Genomic DNA, 25,567 nt, shown 5'->3' with positions numbered 1-25,567 from the left:
AAGCGAAAGGGTCATTTTTCTTGGTTTGGTCTCAGGCTTAGGTTTAGACATGGGTAGGCACGATTATGCAGCCATTAAATTGCCGAGCTTATAGTCGAGGGCGCCGTGATATACAAGAGGGAACATATTATCTGCCATCAAAGGCCACTGTAAGGGGTAAAGGTCAAGTGGTGGTACATTATACGTAATGCCATGGTTAATCTAATAGCTACACTCTGACCTTTGTCTTATTGAAGGTCAAGTGGCCTGCCAGGTTGACCTTTGCTGATCCATGACGGGGTGAAGCTTTCGCTTCAGTAATATGTCTATGTAATCCCTGACGCCAAGTGTTTACAGCATGTTACGGGAAGCTATAGGGGACATTCCTCAGAGCTGGTGCACTGAGGCTGAGGCTGATAAAACTTTATTCACAATAAGTGGGAGGAATAGGGGAAGTCAGCTAGCGTGCTGCAGGCCGTGGAGACTTTTGGCAACGCCGGCCCATGCGACGGCCTTGAACTGAATGCCAGGGTCATCGCTGGACCTTAGCTTGTCCCAAGCTTCTTTAGAGGGATCAGGCAAGAGTTCTGAGGGAGGCTTATGGGCTTTGCACGCCCAGATCATATGCTCAAAGTTGTCTTTCTCCCCGCAAAACTGGCAGAAGGGATTCATATCCTTATTTATAAATTTTGATATGTAGTTTGGATTGGGGAGGGTCCCCGTCTGTAGCTGTCTCCATATTACTTGTTGTTGTCTGGTCAGTATTTTATGGGGTGGTGGGAGTGTTCTTCTCATTGCTTTGTAATGTGCAGTGAGTTCGTGGTATGATACGGCTGGCTCACCGAAGGGTTCCGGTTCCTGATTTTGCGCCACCGCTCGGCCGGCTAATTCTCGAGCGTATTGGTGGGCAGCCTCATTTCCCGGATTCCCCGCATGACCTGGGGTGCCATAATAATTCGATATCTCTCTCGAGAGGAGATTATCTCATTTCACTGAGTATTTGTGAGGCGGGTTTGGAGACTCTACCTCTAGCAAAGTTACTGATTGCCAGTTTGGAGTCGTTTACTATGGTTGTTGCATTAGTAAAAGCGATGGCCGCGGCGATGGCTGCCTCCTCCGCCACTAGGAGTCTGGATGGGGAAACAGTCTCCGCCATAACGAGTCTCGCTGGGTTAGCGTTGGGCTGTGTGACTCCACATATCGAATATTTGTTAGGGTCTTCCCCGTCTTCTGCGGCGTCGACGTAGATAACATCCTGTAGCCGGCTCAGGGTTTTGTGCAGGCTCGTGCTTTTCTTCGGCCTTGATGGGCGTGGGGGTTCATGTTCCGAGGAAGAGGTTTGATGGTGATCCTCTTTCGGATATCGCGTGGAATAGTTTGAGGGAGGTCTTGTAGGGGTTCGCCCTCAATACCTAATCTTTCAAGTATTGTCCTACCGTCGGGCGTGCTGGATAGGCGCCTTATTTGGGCAGTTCGTTGTGCTACTTTAAGTTCCTCGTAGGTATTGTGGACCCCGAGTTTGTGAAGCTCTTCGTTGGGAGTCGAGCGAACCAGGCCCATTCTAATGATGGCCTGCATTCTCTCAACTTCGTTTCTTTGGAGTTTTAAGTACGGGAGGGAGTATGTAATCTTGCTTATGATGAAGGCGTCTATGAGTTTGAAGAGGTCGTGTTCTTTCATGCCTCGTTTTCTATTAGTGATTGTATTAGTCTGGCTGTTTGGTGAACAGCCCATTTCAGTTTGTTTATTGCTGGCGCGTTTCCAGAGTCTGTTTTGATCCCCAGGATCTTGATCTCTTGAACTTCTGTTACTTCCACACCCTGTATAATGACTGTCGTCAAGGGCGTATTTAATTTGCCTTTATGAAACACTATAAGCTCCGATTTTTCAGGGGAGCATTCTAGGCCCGCTCTCCTGGCCTCTTCATCGATGACGTCTGCAGCTGCTTGAAGAGCGGCCTCGATTTCCCCGTGAGAGCCATTAGTTGCCCACACCGTAATATCGTCCGCGTAGAGGCTGTGCTGTACTCCTGGTATTTTGACAAGTCTATCCGGGATCTTGATTAATGCCAGATTAAAGAGGTACGCAGAGAGAACAGCCCCCTGAGGGGTGCCTCTGTTTCCCAGCTTTATCGAGTCGGATTTCAAATTGCCCACGTGCAGTTCCACCGAGCGCTCACTCAGAAAGGCCTTGATGTAGTTGTAAGCCTTTCGTCCAGGGTTAATTTCGTTTAGGTGCTCTAGTATCGTATAATGGGAGACATTGTCAAATGCTTTCTTTAGGTCGATAGCCAGGATAGCCCGCGTATTTATCATTCTAGATCTGTTAATGATGTCATGTGACAGTTGAAGCATGACATCCTGTGTAGAAAGTCCCCTTCTGAAGCCCACCATGGTGCGTGGTAGAAGCGAGTATTCTTCGGCATAGTCCTGCAGTCTATTAAGCACAACATGCTCCATTAGCTTACCTAAGCACGAGGTAAGCGAGATTGGCCTTAGGTTATCGATGTTTATCATCTTGTTAGGTTTTGGAATAAAAATCATCTTGGCGTGCTTCCAGGATTGGGGTATGCTACCACTCTCCCAGCACTCATTCAAGTAATCCATGAGCACTGTGACCGACTTTAGATCTAGGTTCCGCAGCATTTTATTATTGATTTTATGTGGTCCAGGCGCATACTTTGTCTTGAGTTGAGACAGTGCAGCCCAGATCTCTGCGTCCGAGAAAGGCTCGTCAAGATTTGGGTTGTCGCGTCCCGTGTAGTCCGGGTACAAATCTCCATCTTTGCTGGAGTTTATATATTTATCTTGTAGTGACGATAAAAATTGTTCACCGCTTCCGGGATATGCATAGATGATCTGGTCTATAGCGTTTCTGTTGACTATCTTGGGCTGGGCTGGATCAAGAAGGTGGCGGAGAAGGTTCCACGTGTTCTTGTTTCCAAGCTGCCCGTTAAGTTCGTCGCATACCTGATAACAGTTCTGGCGTGTAAGGTTAATGGCGTGTTCTTCAATTTTCTTCTCTTGCCGTGCAATGCGTAACTTGAGCTTCCGATTAATTCTCTGCTTTTTTCATTTCATCATGAGCGCGTGTCTGGCTTCCCACATGTGCGCTAGCCTGGAGTCTATGATGGTTTGCTCTCCGTCCGTTTCAATGCTACTGGTGTGCTTAAGGGCGTCTACGCATATATCCTGGACCCACTTGTCCAAGTCCGAGATGCTGCACGGCGCATTACTCTTCCTGTCTTTCCTGAATTTATCCCAGTTGGTGTGCTTAAAGGAGTTCCATGCCCTCTTATTACGTGAGTTGGTTTGTATTGTAATGGCGAGAATGTAGTGGTCGCTTTTAAGGTCTTTCCCAGTATTGAGCCATGTGGGATTGATCGCGTTTCGAGCTAGTGACAGATCAGGATTAGTGTCCCTCAATATACTGTTGCCGGTTCCCGTTGCACTAAAATGCCAGTTTCCTACGTCTTCATAGATTAGAAATTTCATATGTATTTACCCAGCATGTATTTAAATTTTCCTTTCAGGTAGTCCCATGCTAAATGCGGTTCTTTCCTTCGAGGCAGAACATACTGCAGCAGATGGCTTTGGCTGCTTGTTCTTGTACTCAAGAATCACGACCAGCAGCTTTGATTAAGATGTGCTTTGTGCGGAATTTTGTGTAGTGTTACAGGTTCAACCAAATAAGCTGCGTGATGAAATCAACGATAAACAGAGCAGAGAATCTCAAAGCAAAACTATACTAACTGTGCATGGATCGATGGTGCGTTGTCTGTGTCTGTATCGACGGTTCGTTGTCTAACTTAACTTTTGTTTCCTGCATTGGTGTTCTGGAAGTTGAGGTAATAGAAGGAATGCTTTAATGCGAGACAAATAAAACCTCACAGGGAAACATTTCATGGTCTACTATATAACTCAGTTTATGGCTGGTGAGAAATGATGGCAACAGAGTCGAAGTAATTGTATCCTATTGGCTGGAAAGAAGAGACTTTACTTGAGCGCAGTGGACTTCTTTATGTGTTCCTTTTAGAGGGAGGAGAGTACGTCGCTAGACTGGAAGCACGAATGTGCCTAGTGATATATCTTTGTTGCGTTCGTGGTGGCTCTTTCATACACGTCTAGGGAAAAGTCTAGCCGTAGTATTATTTGTTTATGCTGACTGGGAACAGGAGCCTGGAATTATGAATATGAATGAATCGTAAAAACTCTATGTCTCGATGTAAGGACATCAACACGTCTTTATACACTTGCATTGCCGGTACGTAATGTAATAACATGTCACAGTGAATTTGTTTTTCTATTGAGGAGTTTCTCCTTGCAGATATTGCTTATGTTCTGGTAACGTAGTCCTCGGATTGATAGTTGATCCCAGAACATCATGCATTCGTTTCATAGGAATTAGCCCAACCTTTGTTCTTTAGGGTTGCTTACACAAGCTGGTACATAATCATCAAATTGGACTTACGAGCGCTGGGCAAGCACCCACAGGAACATTCGGGGGTCGAGCTACTGGTCTAGATCCAGACATTTGACACCTGAAAAAAAAAAAAAGCGTGCATTGGAACCTTTGATAGAGCAAAAATTCTGTATAGGTGTCTTCAAGCTGATTCGCAACAGCCATTTACTTGTTAAAAGCGTTTACTTAAGAGAGACATAAGAGCGCATTCATGGAAATAATTTCCAACTGTTCTGGGCATATTTGTTTCGGATGTGCTTCAAACCGATTGGATTCTTATTAATAGTTACCTACGGAAATATCTAAGTTCCCTACAGGTCCACGCCTACTTCGCAGCTAAGAACTGAAAAGATGTGTTTCACCGAGTTGGATATTTGTGCTGTGTTGATATAGATCTGTTTATTCTGTGTCCAATAATGAACTACGCATCGTTGTTTGGAATCCAATAGACAAAGACGGGCTCTAGATTTCTATAATTCATCTGGGCTTACAGTGGAGAATTTTATGGGCCTTCTGGAGGTTTATATCTGGGTAACTTTTGGAAACGTGCGATGCAGTGACCACAGGATGGTGAGGTCCCGAATTAGCCTAAATCTGAAGAAGGAACGCAACAGATTAGTAAGAAAGAAACCCATCAACGAATTAGCGGTGAGGGGGAGGGCAGAAGAGTTCAGGATCTCGCTACAGAATAGGTATTCAGCTCTAACTGAGGATTCAGCTCTAACTGAGGTTGAGGTTGCCAAAGAACCAGGAACAGAGTAAAACATGCATAAGAATTTAGAGGGGGAGATAACAAGGGGTAACATTCTAGTGGAAATTAAGAAGAAATGTGCATGGGCAGGATATGTAGTGCGAAGAGAGGATAACAGATGGTCGCTTAGGGTAACAAACTGGATTCCAAGGGAAGGAAAGCGTAGCAGGGGGAGGCAGAAAGTTAGGTGGACGGATGAGGTTAAGAAGTTCGTAGGGGTCAAGTGGATGCAGCTAGCACAGAACAGGGCTAACTGGAGAAATATGGGAGAGGCCTTCGCCCTGCAGTGGACATATTCAGGCTGATGATGATGATGATGAACTTTCGATTTGGTTTGTGGCGTTTTACGTCCCAAAGTGACTCAGGCTATGACAGATGCTCAGAGTGACTTTTATCTCTTTTGAGAACAAATTTTATCTTGGGAGAAAAGCATTTGTTTCGAGTATTGCCTAACAGTCATGCTATGAAACTTTGTTTAGCTTCTGTTGAGCGCGCCCTTGAAATAAAGTCTTAATGGTAAGGGAATGCAGAAAGTGTTTAGACACCTAGATGATTTTGGAACATTTTGAGCAAATTAAATATCTTCACGTACACTGACGCAGTGTTTAGTACTTTGAACAGATTACAGCAATGCGGTAAGAATTTGCTGGGCACGCATGAACTCCCTTAACAGTGTTCGATGCAGTATTTAGATGTCTGTTGTACGTTTTTATAAAGGAGGATCATGTATTTTGAGAGTAAGCTCCTCGGACACTGAAAGAGCTTTAGTCCTCTGAAACTAAGCAATAAAATGAAGAGTGCTGTCGCTAGCCTATGCCTGGAGTCGGCTGTCACGAAGTCGTGCCCTCATGCTGTGCTGTCTAGTTTAATAGGTTAGTGCACTAGTTCCTTACGTCCGGGTACGCCTGTGTGGTCATCTTGTCAGTGCCTCAAGCTCTTAGGAAAACAAAACGAGTCATTGTGAATGGCAGCTCACTGAAAAGGAGCGCAGTTAAACCAGCAGTGCCAAACGTTGCCACTTGTGAAAAAAGTAGCCAGCCCGCACAGCGTTTCGTATGCGTTTTACACACCAGAGAAGCTCGCCCAACTTTGCTCACCCATTTCAGGAGCCAACTGCTGCACCGGATTCACCTATGAAATTCTGTTACCCTGTAGGAAGCCCATACTAGACGTTATGTTAATGACCTGCCAGGCGATCATCAAGGGCTGAAGGGACAAGCTTAGCATGACATTGTGGATAATGCACAGCGTGCATGTCATATATGGCTGAGTGAGACAAAGACACTTCCCGCTGCAGTGAAGAGTGTAAAATAATAAGGACGCATGATTGGGGTTCAGTGAGACAATGCGATAGTATAAATTAGTCTCCTTGATAGGTACCATGCATGCCTGCGCATAAGTTACCTCGCCAAGTTAAGGTGAACTAAAAGTAAAACGAAGCACGCGAGCGTTGGCCGAACTGGACAAAGCTACATGCCAGCGCGCTTAATCAGCATAAGCGTAGCAGAGAGCGAGGGCCCGTAGGTCACCCGGCTGGCCGATGTCCATTACGCAATGCTTCCCGTATCGCCGGCATGAGCGAAGCTGCGCTTTTACCATCAATACTCCCCACGGTAGCTCTCAATGCTTCATGCAAAGGTTCATTGTCTGCCCACGCCATGCGGAAAACGTGGCCATCGGCGGCTTGCGAATTCTACTTCGTCAGCACCATTTTCCGCCCGCATGACCGCCGCGGTTTGTTCCTCGCTCTGCGGCAAGTTTGTTGCGCCATCTGCCACATCTGGGGGATCCCATTACACCATGCCTCCACTACTCGAAGTTTTGAGACGGCATAAATAAATAAATGTTTGGCTGTGTTTTCTCCCCACTCTCTAGAGCAAAGTCACATATTGCAAGATATATGAAATATAACCTGACTTACATAAAATCTCGCTTGACCCCGTCGTACAAACGTGCCCTCATAACCTAGGAGTAGCGCTTATAATGTAAACCCTTTGGTCCTAGTCATAAGCGCTACTACTCGCTACTTCTAAGCCATGAGGGTACGTTTGTACGACAGGGTCAAGTGAGACTTCATCCGAGGTTCCCACAAGGCTGGGTTTCCTTTCCTCTCAACTTAGTTACCCGAGTTAGCAGCTCTTCTCATTGTGGGCTCGTGACGTCACAGAGCCCAGCAGCCAATCATTGCCCGACCATCTCACCTACCAACTGCCACCCGCCAGAAGATGGTACGCTCGGGGTTTTGTAGCGTGAGCTACACTACGCGGGTTGGAAGGAGTTTCGCGGGTCCTCTGCGCCGACCAAGCTGGGCATGCGTGAGGGCCACGTACGTCACAGGGACACAGTTGCCGCCGCCGCAACCCCAGCCAACACCACCTTGACACGTTCTAGGTGGCGCTGCCCCAGCTGAAGGAAAGAAGAAAGGGTGTGTTGAGCGAGAGAGAGAGAGGGAAATGGATATCCACCATGCCCATGTCAGTATAGGCAAGAAGGAGAAGGAGGAATTGGAGAAGGGGATGTGTCAAACGAGAGAAAGCGAAAGGGCGAGCAACTGTGCCCATGCATGATAGTGTAGTTCGGCGTTCGTAGCTCGGCAATTGTAGACCAGTGTTCGTTAACCATCAGTGGGTACATTCGATTATCAGTCTCGGACTGTCTGGGACTACTTGCTGACAGCTGTCGGCGTTCGAGTTTCCTTGGGCAGCCCAAAAGCTCCGCCCATCAGTGAAGCTACTGGGCCGGCGGCCATATTGACTCCGAGCGCATTCTGAGCACTCTTCGCGTTCCTACAGACGATATGGAGTGCACAAGCTTCAGCCTTACATCTTCGCTTTCTTGTCTTCAATTTTCCTACACACGGAGGCGTCCAGAGCCCTGAGCACTGACTGTTTGTTCGTGCTGCACTGAAGTTATTCACCGTTTCGCAATCTTTTCAGCGCGCAGGTCTGAAAGCTTGCTTTGTGCTGGAGCAGCTAATGCTTGCTGTAAGTCTTTTGCAAACACTTTCATCTGCTTTCGAGCGAAGTGAGCTGGACCCTTGGAAGAACTTCGCGAGCATCAACAGAAACTTGCCAAACTGAGGTCTGTAAAACACTCCACATTCAGGCATGCCCCGCTACTTTCGCAAAAAGGACCGATTGCTTCGCTCCTCTGTTATCTGTCTTTTGTATTGCACGTATACCAAAACATAAATGTGTACGCGGCGCCCTGAGATACCGATAGAATGAGTCGTGGTGACTGGTGGTTGGCATCGTCTGCTAAGAGCGGCTAGGAGAGAACGATGGAGGGAACTTGTTAGGTCATGTGACGCTCACGCTAATTCCTGTCAGAGCGGAAGCCGAGACCTGTCAGAAAGTAGTCCGAGACTGGAAAGCCGTATGTACCTAGTGTTCGCAGACCGGCGCTAGCAAACCGGCCTCTGTAGCATGGATGAAAGAAGGGGAAGAACGCTGTCGCGTTCCACTTTTAAAGGCGTAACTGAAGCGTTCTACCAACACCATCTAGAAGAAGAAGAGGGTGTTGGTTCTACCGGGGTTGTCAAGCGAGAGAAAGAGAGAGAGAGAGAAAGGGAGCGCAACCGTGCCCATGACAGAGTATTTCGGCGTTCCTAGCTCGTAGTTCGTAGACTGGCGTTTGTAAACCACCGGTGTTCGCTAAATAAACGTTCCGTGCATCTGCGTCGTATGCCGTGCTGTCTGTCTTAGGAAGCCGAGGGGGTAGAGATAAGTCTTGACAAGCCAAGATAAACCATAAAAAGCCTAGATAAGATAATATAAACAAAGGAAAAGCCGGGACATGCCAAGATAAACCAAGCTCACGTTACGTATATCCTGGCATAGCTCTGCTAAGCCACTGCCAATTTTTATTTCGCTCGTAACTCCGATGCCGACGACGGCAACGCTGTGAACGAGGCCTTGAGGCAGTCGCGTTGAAGGCACAACAAAATGTTCTACCTAACCTCGAGCTGGCGCGAAAGAGCATCGCTAAAAGAATATGGCTTTTTTGAGAGGGAAACGCCAGCCTTTTGTTGTTGTTGTTGTGATTTTAGGAAGAAGGAAAAGAAAATGCACGGGCCTGCTACTGGCTCTGTAGCTGAGCCACCTCCGCTGCCTCGTGCGGGCAGAAGAGGAAATAGAGAAGAAATGAAAAAGAAGAGGGAGAGAAAGACGTGCGCCGCAACAACAGCCGTCGTCCACCACCTAAGCGGTGGCGGGTGCAATGACGGCCTGCAACAGATAAAATTCGGTGGCTGGCTAGCCCCCGCCGCAAGCGGCGTTGACCTACCAATGATTGATTTTTTTCTTTATAGGAAGGGAAAGGCGCGGTAACTATCTCATTTGTTCTCTGTGGACACCTCAACCGCGCCGTAAGGGAAAGGAGGAAGGTGGGAGTGAAAGTGGAAAGAGAGGAAGAGGAGCCGTAGTGGAGGGCTATGGAGTAATCAACCCCGTCGTGCGGACAGAAGAGAGAAAGTAGAGGAGAAAGAAATAAAAGAGGGAGAGATAGATACGCGCCGCCACAACCCTCGTCCACCACCTAAGCAGTGGCGGGTGCAATGACGGCCTGCAACAGATAAAATTTTGGTGGCAGGCTAGCCCCCGCCGCAAGCAGCGTTGACCTACCAGCATCAGCCCCATAGGGCCAAGAGCGGCCACCATTCACCACCTCCCAGCCTTTTGTGCGAACCTCGTGCTGGTAGGCTTAGGGAAAAAGAGAGCGATGTTGGAACGGTCATGACAGTTTTGGATAAAATATTTTCGCATCACCATCGCGTAGTTCGTAAAGAAAAAATGCAGGATAAAAATGAACATGCCCTGCCACCCTTATAGCCATTTTGCCTTCCTGAAGTGAATTCCCACTTGAAAAATTAGAAAAGTTTCCCGTCATTATCTTAACATCAATAGGCACTTATATTCGAAATATGTTATATTTGTGCAGCCGAATAAGTCTCCTTTTAAACATTTCTGCCAGCGTTAGCGCTGTATACGAGGGAAATAAAAAAAAAAATACATGCTTACTTTGACACAGAAATCAGAGCCAAAATAATGAGAGCAAAGATAGCCGTCCACTTCATCTCGACCGCTGGCATTCGCACACGTCCGTGGTCGATGACTATGCGACAAGTGTGAGCAAAGCGGCTATATATTTATAACCGTGCTTGGACGTTTAGATTGATTTCATTTCTTGTGATATGACGAATTGTTGAGTGGATCGAAATGATATAAATGTGCACCGTTAGAAAAAAAAAATAGTTTTTTTTTCTGTTTTTGTGAAATTCTAATTTTATTTTTTTTGTTCAGCTACACGAATACGTTGTTTCCCGTTGAATTTATATTCATGTTGAATTTTGAGTGTTGCTTACGTTTTTTGAATTAATTTTGCGGAAATCGTGATCCGCATTGAAAGGAAGCTCGCTAAAGACGACACTCTCTCTGTTATTTTTACCCGTGCTAAAGATAAGTGTGTATATAAGCAATAATTAATTCCTTGGAGGCACGAGTGCTAATGAGGACTCTCATGGGTGTTTGCCTTATGTTAAATGCACCACTTTTTCCACTTAAGTGGCTTTAAATTAGAACATAACATTCAGAAATACATTTATTTCTGTCAGGCGTCTGGAAATTATATTCAAATATATTCAGTTTGACGCGAGCTGAAGTGACATGAAAACGTTTTTTATTGCTAAAGCATTTTTACATGATAGGCAAATGTGTCTTCACGAGCGAACCAGCCCTAGGTTCTTAGCGTACTCTCCGGTTTTCTTTGAGTAACGAAGAGTAACGTGAAAGTAACGAAGACGTTACTTTCACGATTTCGAAAAAAAATCAAAGCTTTAATCTTTCCAGAATATTCTCTAAAGTTTTTATGAGTTTCAACGTACTCTCGTTGACCTAGCCATGTCACCTCGCTGCTACTGTCTGTCAGCGGTGCGCCCGTGATATAATCTGTCAAAACCCCCGAGCCGGATGTTTTAGTGGACGAGGGCTTCAGCACTGTATACCATAGAAGAAAAAATCACTTTCGCGCGCTTGCCCTCGTCAAACACTCAGACGCATAGACCAACCATTATCTGAGTTCATGCTTCGCGAGTGGAGACATGCTGACATAGAGCTGCGAAAATCGAGGCTGACCTTCGCAATGATGGGTCCACGTGTGCGCAAAACGCATCTTGCGAGCTCCAATCTGTTGGCGTGGGACCAGGAAATTCTCGTGCAAGATTGTCCCATTATAGCTTACAACAACGCTCTCCTGAAAATTGGACGGAGTTTATTTGAGTAACATATTTTAGTAACATAAAAGATTTATCAAAGAAAACGATTTATGAGTTAAATACATGGTATGTCGGGTCCTCTATCCCGAACTCCGTTGGTTGAGTCTGCTGCCGTGCTCTCGACACCTTGGACGTTTTTTGGACAAGGACCTCGGGCTGGACATGGCCGCCTCCCAATCCACCCACGTTGGGGTTTAATTTGCTTTTTTTTCTTGGCAAGCTTGCGCAATATGGTAATGTCTTGCATTTTACTAGTAAGTAGTAGTAGAAAGTAGTTTCATTCAAATAAACAAAAATGGAAGTAAAAAAACATTTGCCATCCCCGGTATTTCCCATCTAATCATACGAAAGCACTTGAACCGGGGTGGCGGATGTAAAGGAATAGTACGGAAGAGGGAAAGGACATCGAAGAAGTTTGTAACAACAACAAAGGAGAGGGTAGGCTAAAAATAAAAGGTAAATATACTACGTAATACTGGCTGGTAATACTGGCTGCATTTCAACCATAAAAAGTGATTTCAGCTGATAAAGAACCTGAGCTAATTTCGTGTAGTGTGGCGGTGGCTGTTGAAGAGAAGTGTTGTTAACGCTTGACGTGTTACTCATATGATTTATCCAGTTCTTCAGCGGATCCCGGGAATGCTTGTATCGCTAAACGGATGCTTTTGCATTATCTGGCTCTATGTAATAATTGGTTAGGCTTGGTAATGTAAGGAGAATGGTGAGGGATCTCGGCAGATGAACGCTCCGGTTGCGGCGTGTACACGCTTGTTTCCATTTACACCTTAATGGCCAGGTACCCTTATGACTTCGATTTTTTTTTAATTTATTTATTTATTACCAGGCTTCAACTGACTTTAAAATACAGACATCAAAATACATCGCAGGAAAATAAATCCCGCCAACTCCTACGAGTATGGCTTTGACACACTAAAATTTTCTAAGCGCCACCAAGGGCTCTAAACTTGGTAACCAGTCCGAGGCACATGTTTGAGATTTCAAAACCTTCTTAAATATATGAATATTTTCACGAAAGTATATGCGTGCCGGCCGAGCGTCAATATCATAGTCATACCCAGCCATTCGGGAGTGCCATATACAATTGAGGCCAACGACCATAACTAAATCAAAAGGACGACCATCTTCATTATCTGTAAGCAGAAATCTAATTCCATACTCAGTGAGCGGGAAGTCTTTTTTTTATAGCTCTTTGTGGCAAATCCCAGAAATAACCCCCTTCCCAACAGTGCGAAAATGCGTAGTCTATTGTTTCAGGTTCGAATCTCGGCTGGGGCGGCCGCTTTTCAATGGAAGTGAAAAGCAAGGCGCCCGTGTGCTGTGAAATGTATGTTCAAGGTAAAGAACCACAGGCGGTCGAAATTTCTTGGGCCTTCTGCTACGGCGTCTCTCATTGCTTGAGTCGGTTTGGGATGTTTAACATCATAGGTCAAACAAACCAAACCATATGGTTTCTTTATGCCAGGCTCGGTGTCTGTGTCTGTGCCGATGTCTGTGATGTTACACGATGATGTAACACCCCATGAAAGTTGGATACCACGTGACTCCCAATGGATGTCGACATTTCCTCCATGATTGAACTAATTGGCTTTAATAAATTAATGAATTCCACCTCATGCACAAAATTCCTTCCCAGCGAGATTTTTCATCCTCTATCTAGTGCAACCATTCTTTTTCTTATAACTTGTTTCGTTAGAGCGTAATCCTACCGAAAAATTCTGGTGACAAGACCATGGAAAAAACATATCCGATGTCTGATTGACTTACTTGGCTGTAATTAATTAACCAATAATTCTGCATATACTGAATGTTTTCTCCGGTGAGATGTTTTTATCCTCTGCCTAGCGCAATCATTCGTTTGCTTACGACTCTTTTGGTTCGAACGTAATCCTGCCGATAAAGTTTTGTGACACGACGTACGCGACGCTTGATTGACTTTATTGGCTTTGAGTAATAAACTAATTTCTCTGCATACAACTATGTTCTCATCCAGCGAGATTGTTTTATCCTCTATCTAGTGCAACCATTCGTTTTCCTATTACTCGTTTTGTTAGAACGTATAATCCTGTCGTTGTTGTTGTGACTTTGGGAAGAAGTAAAAGAAAATGCACGGGCCTGTTATGGCTCTGTAGCCGAGAAACATCCGCTGCCTCGTGCGGACAGAGGAGAAATTGAAGAGAGAAAGAAGAAAAAGAAGAGGGACAGAGAAAGACGCACGTCGCAACAGCTGTCGTCCGTCACCGAAACGGCGGCGGGTGCAATGACGGCTTACGATAGATACAACCACCGGTGGTAGGCGAGCCCAGCAGGGGCCCCCCATTCCCAGCCCCGTAGGGCTAGGAGCCGCCACCACCACCCCTCATCCTTTGGGGGCACGACCTTGAAAATATACCAGCTTAATGCTTATGCATTAATAATTGGTTCACAGGAGCAGTAAAGCGCAGTATCTGCCATACTTGTTTCTGCGGACACCTGAACCCCGCCGTAAGGGAAGGTTTCATCACCGTCATCACTATTTATTATTTACATACCCTACCACTGCTTTCACTAGTAATCAGTTTACCGGTAAGGAAAGGCGCAGTACCTGTCATGAAAATCTTGAAGGCCCGGCTAGACCTCCTAAAATAGTGCATTCGCACTAAAGAATGACTGAATCCATTAAAAAAGATAATTTTATTGGCGCGTGAATTTTAAAGAGCTATAATCGCAACAGGGACGCATTTTTCTGTTACAGAACCTTTTATTTTCTCCCTAGCCTGCAGTGTTTAGTATCTGGCAGGTGAACGGCGACATATGTTTAGTACAGCCAAGCCAAATTATTTTGGAACAGGAGCCCTTTGTTGTATTGGTTTGGACTGGATAAAGCTTTGCAATTTTCAGCGTCTTGGAAACTAAGGTGTCCCGTTCTAGCCACTGCAGAAGTGACTTTAATTCACGCTGGAAGAATTATCAGAACAAGGCCACCATGCAAATGCATCTCATGTTCTTTACAAGATTCCCCTAACGTGCGGTCGCTCCTACAAAGGACAGTCTGGGTGCTGATTTAATGAGCGTGCTGTGGAGTGGAAATGATCCACGAGGCTCAGCTTCATGTATGAGAGAATCGCTGGCTTAAGTAATCGCTATTGACCGGATGTGACGTCATGATGGCGTCACGCCCGGTCATGGTGACATCATTACTGCCATTGTGACGTCATGTAGAACAGAATGTGACGGCATGATGACGTCAGTCATCTTTTCTTCAGAGATAAAATGCGGTGGTTAAAATGCAGTGACTATAGCGAAACAGCTTTGTTTTTATCGGTTAATGAGTGCATGATGTGCTTATTTCCCACCCTTAAGCTTCCGAGCACTACCTGCGGGAAAGTTGAGGGCGCAGCACTTTGTTCACCATGCAGGCTTACTGGCCCGGAAACTAGAAGTCAGGACTAAGGCAAGAGGCAGTGAAACAGAACAAAAGAGTCTTTTCATTACGAAATCATCTGGCCGTCAAGCAACTTTCCGTAGGTGTCTGAAATGTGTCGATTTTTCCGCTTAGAGGGGGGGGGGTGCAGGCAGCGGCGAACGGGGGCGGCAGGAGCGTACGCAGCAACCGAAGAGCACGAGCGGAGGGGGGAGGGTACATGCAGCGGCGAACTGTGGTGGCAAGAGCGCGCACTGCTCAGGCTGCGGAGCTGGTTACGAGGGACAACGGCAAGACAACGCGAAACGCAGGAACGGGCGCCAAAGCGCTGCGCTTTAAAAAAAACAACAACTTGTGAAGGGTGTTCGGAATCAATCTATTGATTGATTCCGAACGGCCTCCACAAGTTGTCGAAACTCATTTTGCCCCAAACTCAATAATAAAGATTTTGCGAAATTCATCTTAGCTAATTAATTGAGCGGAATGTAATATACTCTGAGGAGCGCTACATGACGTCAAACGTTATGCCATTGGTTTAACCTAGCTTTGCCGTACCGCTTTTACCATACCATAGAGAAGATGGCCTTACGCCTATGTATCACGCCTGGCTTGGCTCGCTGATCTCGGACTGCTGTTACGCCGGCTTCAGTTCTCATAGTTTTACAAATAACCCCCCCCACCTTACGTTTGATGCTGGTGGCAGTTACGATCGACCCTCTCGCCGTCGAACTCCACAGATACATGTCACCACCTCTTGCAACGATTGAAGAGGCTAAGCTCCAAAAACCCTAAAAAATATCCACTAAAATCAATAATTGCGTCAAAATGATAATTTGTACGTATTTTATTCTTTCTTTCGTCTGCGAACAATACAACCATTATTTCTACTATATTCAAAAGCAGTTTGCTTTTTGTGACCATAAAGTTCACATAAGAATACCTTCATTTTATGCATTATCTGGCGTACCCTGTGTAGGTTACAATTGAAGTTACAAAAGTCCATCTTTCTTGGATTACTACAAACGGCTGTCTGCAGGAACTTTCACTAGCTCCAAGACTTACACTGTTTCATTTTAGTCTGATGAGGACTCAGTGGGTGATTGTCCCCTCATACTAGGCGGGATTCCAGTACTGCTGCCAACTACACATACATATTCTGCCGATTGTTCGGATTGCATTTGCCAGTAGGTAGTAGTTTCAGCAGCATTTACAATCTGCACTAAGAGTCTGGCTCGAATATTCAAGATTGGATCCCTCATCTGTGTTCAGAATTGCTTTCCTGTTTACAAGTGAAAATATTTAGGCGATTGAACGTGCCTCCAACCTGTGCGTTCAACAAGAGCAGCAGCAGTATGAAAAGAGCAAACTCGGCTAGCTCGAATAATTGATTTTTATGAGAAGCATTGCTTTTCTAGTTGACCAGAGTGCGCTTCTTTCACAACAGTTGAATGGCAGTATTTCTTTTTCTCGAAACTTAGAGTTTCGTATCCACTCTTTTATAAACTTCAGCACATGCTTGATAGGTCCCAACCCACCGGACTACACTTCCCGGCATCAGGAAACTCGACGACGGTACCAAAAATGCCGCGTAAATCAATTACAGGCGTGTTGGGCTGGTTCCAATTTTCACAATCATGAGAACGGAGTGACATCATACGCTCATAGTATCGGCGCTGTTCTCTTGAGGAGGTGATTTAATAATAATAAAAAAAAAACTACCGTTATTCTAAAAAAAACATGTAGGACCGCAGAAAACGGCAATAAAAACGCTAACACGACCTGAAGACTTTTAAAAATTCCTATCTCACGCAATAAAGTTTTACTGCTTTTACTGCTTAACAGTGTAAACACCCATTAAATGTAGCGGGAAAACTGCTAACTTGGTGACGCTAGCGCCGGGCTCAGACTCGCGAGAACACTACACACAATGTGTCGGTTGGTGGTCAATAGATGCAGGCGACCAGTCTTCGCTGCTGTCGCAGGTTAAGTACTTCATTCTGGGCACAATTAGCTCGACAGCTCTTTCTTATTTTCCGCCACCAAACGTCTTCGCCACATCTGGCTCCCAATATGCGCCACATTATTCAAGAGCAGGCGGCTGAGGCTCTTCCTTGAGCCTCCTCAGCCCGTACCTCACGCAGGGCCGTTGACATGCGTGACCGTAGCTGCCAGGCCACCAATGCTCATGCTCCGCTTCGACCATTTTCCTATAGTGCAACTTTTGGTTCAGCTCGAGCATCCGAAAGTTTTATGCGACTGTGTGCTCAACTGGCAAACTCCAGGCGCAGAGTGACAGTCGTCCCACCTGCCACTTGTGCGGCTTGCCAGATTATGTGCGCCGATTCGCCGTCGACGTATGAGCGCTGCTCGTCCGCCTCCCAAAGTTTGCTTGCTGGCACGCGCGGCAGTACTCGCCTCGTGCTGAACCAACCCAGAGTCGTTCTCTGCATCCTGACCGCATCGCCATTTGTGATTATGGTACACTGTATCCGCGTCCACGCTCAATTTCTCCGATGCGACGTCATCCTTCGGCAATTCAAGATAAAAACTATGTGCCACAGTGCTTCAGGTGAAAACTTATAAGTCGTCTAAATTTGAAAGGCCTCTTTTATTTGCTAGTAACGTAATTGTTAACGTAATTGAAGTTTTGTAGAGAGTGTTCTGTGATGGCACTTGTAGACATCGGTGCTCCGGTCTGGTCTCTGTCATGGATACAGCGCACTTCTGCTCTTTGAGGAAAGGAAAATGCCTATTTCTGGCCTCTCGTTGCGAACTGCAAGCTCGCACCTAATCGAGCCATCAGCAGTGTGTACTGCTCGATTAGTTATCCAAGGTATTTTATATATGATTGAGTTCATCGTTTTGCCGTTATGTTCACATGCCATCATCTTGGGTTGAGACTCCTTACCGCTCGGGCTGAGGTAGCGCTCTCTGTGCTGTCTCAATCTCATGCCGTATACTAGCATTATGATGTCTAGGTTTCGGCGAAGGCTCTTGTCGCCGACATAGCGATATTCCTGCGGGTTCTCCCGTCATTTTGCCTTTCTCCTGTGACTCTGTCCGCGGTGGAAATGTCGCCTTTGGGCCGGCTCACATTTCTCTGCACCGCCACTGTCTGCCGCTGCGTCAGGCCTTGCCTCATTGCATCGTGGGTCTCGAACCCGTGTTTGAGTCCATTCGTTTTGCGCCGCAGGGAGTGCGCCAATGCCGCGCAGTTCTTCGATTCTGTTTTCAACATTGACGACACCACGGGGATCGCCGCCAATCGACGTGGATGTGCTCAGCCCACATACTTCTTTGCCCGCCCCGTTGTCTACTGACCTTTTTTTGTTCAGTCCATTGACGCCTCTCTTCCTTCATCTCAGCGCACCAAGCTTCTTACGTTTCTTGAGGAGTTCCGCTCCTCCTTCGACTCATCGTGGGGCAACGCATAACCTTTGGTGCTCGCATTGAAGAAGACAGGAAGCGGGACCGACGAAGTAAATGCCAGTAGTGTTATGGGGATGTCTAGATGCATCCTCCTGGGAAGTGAGAACGTCCGACAGGCAAGCAGTAAATGCTTCATAGCTTCGATCGCCCCACAAGCCTCACAAAGGTAGTAAGTGGAACTGAACCCGCTGGCGTTTTAACTATCGCGTGCGGGCCCGAATTCGTCTTCTACGGCCCGCAGTCAACAATGAATTAGATTAGATATAGTTTTGGCTTGTGTAAGGGATGACGTACATGCTTTATTAAAGCATTCGGCAACGTAAAAAGGTTCGCCCTCTTTGCAGCTATCTTGCTTCATTGTACGGTATACACTGCAGTTTTCCTAAATGGACGTTATCCCAGTTCCCGCCGCAATAGCATCCTTGACCACATGGATCTAATCGTCTGGCTCCTTCCGGGCACTGCATGGAAATAAAAGAGAACAGATATATGAGGACAACAAACTCACCTCATTCTCTAAATGGCTTATTTGTACGGCATTGAGAAAAGTTCCATTAAAAAAATCCACCGTACCTCGCTTTAGGCAGGTAATAAAAATTGGATGTTATGTTATTATATTACACCTGTGCGCAAATACTGTTTGGCGTCAACTTTTACAACACAAGGCTCTAACGCTGCGTTGACAATATTAAGTGTTCTATATAAATGCGGCAATCAACAGCAATTAGGTTCAACTGCAGCTACAAAGATTTGGCGTGCAAAACATCGAGGGAAACAAAAGAAACTGAAGCAAGGACTGATATATTTTCTCTAATGTACTAACGAAACCGGAATGACCACGTGTCGCCCCGATTTCCAGGAAAGCTTCTGTTTGGAACCGCAGCACGGAAAACAATAGAATATTGTCGGATATAAAAGGGATATTCTCGCATATGCTTAACCAGAGGCCAATCGATTGTCTCACTAACGCTGTCAGGTAAGGTTAGCACTGTAGGAGAGAATCAGCGTCAGTTGCAAAGGTACCGTCTTTGCCAAACGTAATCAAACGGAGTGTTATGCTTCTCAGTCGTGTAGCAGATAATTCGTGCCACTTGAAGCTGCAAATATGTGCAAAGTAAAGACGGGCTTCTATCCTCACTTCTCAACAAGTTGGGATCCTCTGGGAATCCATGTTGGCTTTAGAATGCAAGCGGGAAGCAATACATACAGCATTTACAGTATGCCGAAGTAAAGAATATGAAAGGGACATGCATATCTGTAAAGCCACACTGCACGAATATGCCTCGAATTGAAAAGATTCACAGGCATACTTGTTATTTGGCCATCGATTCTGTGCCCTGAACTGTTCGTGCTCTCCGCTATGCCGTCTTCGAGATTCTTGGGCAGAGCGTTTCTTAGCAGCTACCGCAGTCGAAGTGTGCGAGGCTTTTGTGCAAGGTGTGTATTAGCTCCTCAGATTCCCGAAAGTTGACTTCGTCCGAATTACAGCAAATTTGAGCGTGGGGTGATAGCTATCGTGCATTTTCCAAAACGCGCAACTACAGGATTTCTCAAACGGATGGTTATATAGTACCTCAGAAAGAAGGTCGCTGTTAACAAGTTCTTTAATTAGTATCCTTGACTCCTTGACCAATTTCTGTTAGTGTCTTGATAAAAAGGAATGGTGAAATGAGTCTTGCATATTCATCGCTGTCTACGCTACGGGTTACATAGAAGTGCGCGCGGACCGTTAGCATTTTTCAGAAAGATATTTCCAGTCTTTAGGTGGACCCACGTTTTCAGTGGCTATCATTGGTGAGTGAAGAGGAAGCCATAAAAAGTGTTTTTCGGGGTGGCCGCCCACCACGAAGCCCAATGAGCGGATGGGACAGGAACTTAAAAGTAAGTCCTGCCCACGCAAGCTGTACATCCCGACTCTAACCAAATATGGCATAACACAGGGTGGTTAGCCACACAAGGTTAACCCTCGCCCCAGGAAAAAAATCCACGAAGGAAGGAGGAGATAAGAAAGCTTTGAGAAAGAAAATAGGAGTGTGAAAGATGGCGGGGAGGATGGAAAAGGGGACGGCCGATTTCCCCCGTTTGCGTACGGCCGGACTTGCTGCCTACGGGAAGCGTAGGCCAAAGTGGTGTGCTGCCTCCGCCGAGGGACCTTAAAAGTACAAACGCTTGACATTGGCTCAACCACCAGCATCCCCTTTTCCACAGACACGGTGGTGACTTGCACGGCTAAGCGCGTGCTAGGGGTCCGTGCATGTGTCGGACAGTGCTTTAACAGATGCGCCTTGTGGGACTTGCGGGGCCGAATGGTAGCGTGCCTAAGTCATCACGCATTTGATTTCTTTCTCACCCAGCAATTTGTAAGTAGATAGCCCAAGTATAGTGCAGATGTCAAGCCATTTGTTTTCATGACGTAATACGACTGAGTGCCCAATCATTACGCGGCTAAGTTACCTGCCGGCTGTCAGCATTCAGAACCATACCCGCAATTTTTCGCTCACAAGGCGACAACAGCTGTGCCGACAACGCCAAAATTTCACTAGAACAGTGTCTTTATAGCTGTAGCGTTCACTGTGCAGATGCGGTAGTGCACAGCACTTTTGCATGTACGACTGTTCTACTTACTGTGAACGCTATCTCTAGACATTGGCGGGCGAGAATTTCTTTTCGGTTTTGGAAGCGTTATAAGCTGTACAAGATGATTTGAAGAAGGCACTGTCGTGCCGAGCACTTTCAGGTGAGAACCATGATAACAGCTTTCATACGTTGTTGCCCCACTATCTGTCTTTCGCACATGTTGAGTCTAGAGCACGGCGTACCGTAGCATCTATATGTGCAATATACTCCCTCAACAAGAATACGGTGGCACGTAGAGGGTCATATCTGTTTGGGAACTGCTGCGGCTCCTTCTTTACACGAATGTGGGGCTGTAAGGCTATTTAAAGACGCATTGAGAGTGATTTAAAGGATTTTGGCGGCTTGTTGATGTGATTCCGGGATTCGCTTCATGACGAAGAAGCCAGTGTGACCCTGGAGGCACAAGGCTAATCAATTTAGATTCCCTGAGAGACGCCTATCGCTTTGGATGTTTGCAGCTTGCTAGGTCATTCTGTAATGTAACCTATTGCCAACCGCTCTTCAGGTACTTGCTAGGAATTCTGCCACAATACAAAGTGAGCAAACAGTAGTCTTAGGGAGAGCACTACCAGCACTCCGCTACGCTTTGTCGGCGAGGCACGAATGGGAAATGTGTAGACGAATAGAGAGGAAGACGCTCCTTTACAACCTAGGTTGTAAGTACCATCTCTAGCCGTTTATTCGCAGTATGAATGTGATCAAATATTTTCTTCACTACTTCAAATGTTGGTTTTGGTGGCTGTACATCGGTCTTACATTTTAAATGTGCGAAAAAGTTACGCCAGATATTTTGTTTTTCGTACACCAATGTGAAATATTATTTTGGGATAGAAGTGAGTTAAATTGGCTTTCTGGTGTCCCCAAATCCAGAACACGGGCTGCCGTATGTTCCAATAGACATCGTAAATTTCATGGCTCCAAGCAGCAAAATGTGCTGAGATTTAACACTCCTAAACCTAGTTACACGAAGCGAAAGGGTCATTTTGCTTGGTTTGGCCTCAGTTAGGCTTAGGTTTAGACATGGGTAGACACGATTATGTAGCTATTAAATTTCCGAGACTATAATTGAGGAAGCCGTGAGCTGCAAGAGAGAACTCGTGATGCCGTATCTGCCATCAAAGGTCAACGAAACGGTCAAAGCAAGTGGTGGTACATCATACGTGGTACCATGGGAAATATAATAGCTACTCTGACCTCTGTCTCATGGACCTTTGTCTCTGGTCTCTGTCTCATGGTCAAGTGACTGTCAGGTTGACCTTTGTTGATACATGGCGGGTTGAAACTTTCGCTTCAATATTATGTTTATGTAAACACTGGCATCAAGTTTTTACAGCATGTTACGAGCAGCTATGAACAATCCTCAGAGCTGGTGCACTAAAATGCCAGTTTCCTACGTCTTCATAGATTAGAGACTTCATATGTATTTACCCAGCATGGAATTAACGAACATCATTTCTTTCAGGTAGTTCCAAGCTAAATGCGGTTCTTTCCTTCGAGGCAGAACATACTACAGCAGACAGCATTGGCGACTTGTTCTTGTACTGAAGAATCTCAACCACTGCTTCGATTAAAAAGTGCTTTGTGCGGAATGTTGTGTCGGGTTACAGGTTGAATCAGTTAAGCTGCGTGATGAAATCAAGGATAAACGGAGCAGATCTATCATGATAAGCATCTTTCTTTAGTCGGCAGAATAACTCATGATAAGAATCTCAAAGCAAAACTATGCTAACTGTGCATGTGTCGATGCTGCGTTGTCTCTGTCTGTATCGACGGTGCTTTGTCTAACGCAACGTGCGCTGTCTGCAGTGGTGTTCTGGAAGTTGAGGAAATAGAAGGAATGCTTTAATGCGTGACGAATCAAACCTCACAGGGAAACATTTCGTGGTCTACTGTATAACTCGGTGTATGGCTGGCGAGAAATGATGGCAACAGAGTCGAAGTCATCGTATGCTATTGGCTGGAAAGAAGAAATTTTGCTTAAGCGCAATGTACTGTCTCTGCCAAAAGTAACCAGGCTGCAGGATCTGCTTCTCAACCATGTGGTAGCAGATTCATACCACTTCTGAAGCTCTAAATTTTTGCAATGTAAAGGTCAGTAGCTGTTCTTACTTCGTAACTAGTTGTGATAAATTGGGAATCCTTATTGTCTTTATAATACGAGCTAAAAACAAAACATGCAGCCTGATTACTTTGGTTTAGAGGGAGAGTACGTCGCTAGACTTCAAGCACGCATGTGCCTGGTGATATATCTTTGTTGCGTTCATAGTGTCTCTTTCATACACGCCTAGGGAAAAATATAACCGTTAACTAATAACCCGTAGTGTTATATGTTTACGCTGACTGTTAGCAGGAGCCTGCAAATATGAATATGAATAAATAATACAAACACTATGTCTCGATGTAAAGACATCAATGCGTCTTTATGCTCTTGCATTACCCATACGTAATGTAATAACGCGTCACAGTGAATATTTGTTTCTGTTGAGGAGTGTTTCCTTAGAGATGCTGTTTCTGTTATGGTAATGTGGTCCTCGGATTGATAGTTTGATCTCCGAACGACATGGAAAAGCGCAATTCTTTTCGTGGAAATCCGCCCAACCTTTGACCTTAAGGGTCTCTTACACAAGGCTGTGCATGACCATCTAATGGAACTTACAAACGCTGGGCAAACACCCACAGGAACACGCGGCGGTCGAACTACTGGTTTAGATCCAGCCATTTGGCATCTGAAAAGAAAATAGCGTATCTGAAAGATGTGCAAGAGCTGAAAGATGTGCTTTGTCGAGTTGGATATATGTGCTCTGTTAATATAGATTTGTTTTATTCTGTGCCCAATAATGAACTACTCATCGTTGTTTGGAATGCAATATATAAAGTCGAGCTCTAGATTTGCACAGTTCATGTGGGCTTAAAATGGACAATTTTATGCGCGTTCTAGAGTTTTATCTAGGTAACTTTTGGTTTGGTTTGCGAGGTTTTACGTCCCAAAGCGACTAAAGCTATGACAGACGCTCGGGGTGACGTTTATCTCTTTTGAAAACAAATGTTATCTTGAGACACAAGCAATCTGTTTCGGATATTGCCTAGCAGCAGTGCTGTGTAACCTTGTTTTAGCTTCTGCTGAGCGAGATGTTGAAAGGAAGTCTTAATGGGAAGGGAGTGTAGATAGTGTTTACGCACGTAGATGATTATTCGAACATTTAGTGAACTAAACATATTGACGTACACTGACGCAGTGCTCAGTATCTTGAGCAGATTTCAGCGATGCGGGAAGGATTAGGTGTAGTGTTCGATGCAGTATGTAGATGTCTGTTGTACTAAAGGAGAGGATGACGCATTTTGGAGAGTATGCTCCTCGTACATTGAAAGAGCTTTTGTCCTATGAAACTAAGCACTAAAATGAAGAGTCTGTCGGTTGTCTATGCCTGGGGTCGGCTGTCACGAAGTCGTGCCCGCATGCTCTGTTGTCTAGTTTAACAGGTTAGTGCACTGGTTCCTTAGGGCCAGGTAAGCCTGTGTGGTAATTGTTTTAGTGAATGAAGTTATTAGAAAAACAAAGCGAGTCATCATTGTGAATGAGAGCTCATTGAAAAGGAGCGGGGATAAACCAGCAGTGTGCAAGGTTGCCACATGTGAAAAAAGTAGCAAGCCCACACCGTTTCGGTTGCGTTTTACACACCAGAGTAGCTCGCCCAACTTTGGTCGCCTATTTCGTGTGCTGAAAAAAGAGCGCATACAAAAAAAGCAAGGCAAGCAGTGTGTCAGCTGCTGCACTGGGTTCACCTATGGGATTTTGCTAACCTGCACGAAGGCTATATTTAACGTTGTGTTAATGACCGGCTAGGGGATCGTTAAGAACTTGAGGGAAAAATTTAGCAACCGATTGGGGAAAAATGCACAGCATGCAATCCATATATGGCTGAATGCGACAAAGACACTTTCCGCGGTAGTGAAGAATTTATAAAACACCGTGGGCGCATAACTGGCATTCGACGAGACAATGAGATAGCATAAAATCTTGATAGGTACCATGCTTGCTTGCGCGTTACCTCGTCAAGAAAGGTGCACCAAGAGTAAAAAAAAAAATTCTAGGGGGCACTTTGTATCACTAAAGTGTGATGATTGATTGAAAAACTTTATTATACACCAGAAGAAGCCGTTCACCCCCGCCCCGGCACGTAGGCGTGGGAGACGGGGGCCGCCGCGTTAAAGGCTGGCTGGTAGGCCTTCACCCATGGCAGCATTCTTCGCCAGGTGGACGATGTTCCGCTGGAGCTCAGGGTCCGAGCTTTGCAGCAGGGTCTCCCAGTTCTCTCTACTAACCATATTTTTACCACCCCGTGAGAGCGCGGACATTCCCATATTATGTGGTAGAGGGTCCCTCTCGCCTCACAATCACTGCATCTATCATGGTCTATCATCTCAGGGTACACATGGTACGCCAAGACCGGATTCATGAACGTATTAGTTTGCAAGCGCCTCCATGCAGCAGCTTGTAGACATACAGAGGGAGATAAGGAACGCCCTTGGTAGTCCCCCCACTTCCTAAAAATATGCATCCGGAATTTAATAAAGAACGAAGGGAGAAGCGAGCTGAGGCCTTAAAGCTAAGATTCGG

The sequence above is a fragment of the Amblyomma maculatum genome, chromosome 5 (genome assembly GCF_055883805.1).
Source record: "Amblyomma maculatum isolate TAMU_Amacu chromosome 5, ASM5588380v1, whole genome shotgun sequence".
In the NCBI taxonomy this organism is placed as follows: domain Eukaryota; kingdom Metazoa; phylum Arthropoda; class Arachnida; order Ixodida; family Ixodidae; genus Amblyomma; species Amblyomma maculatum.
The sequence above is the reverse complement of the archived record's forward strand: the minus strand, read 5'-3'. Positions refer to the sequence as shown.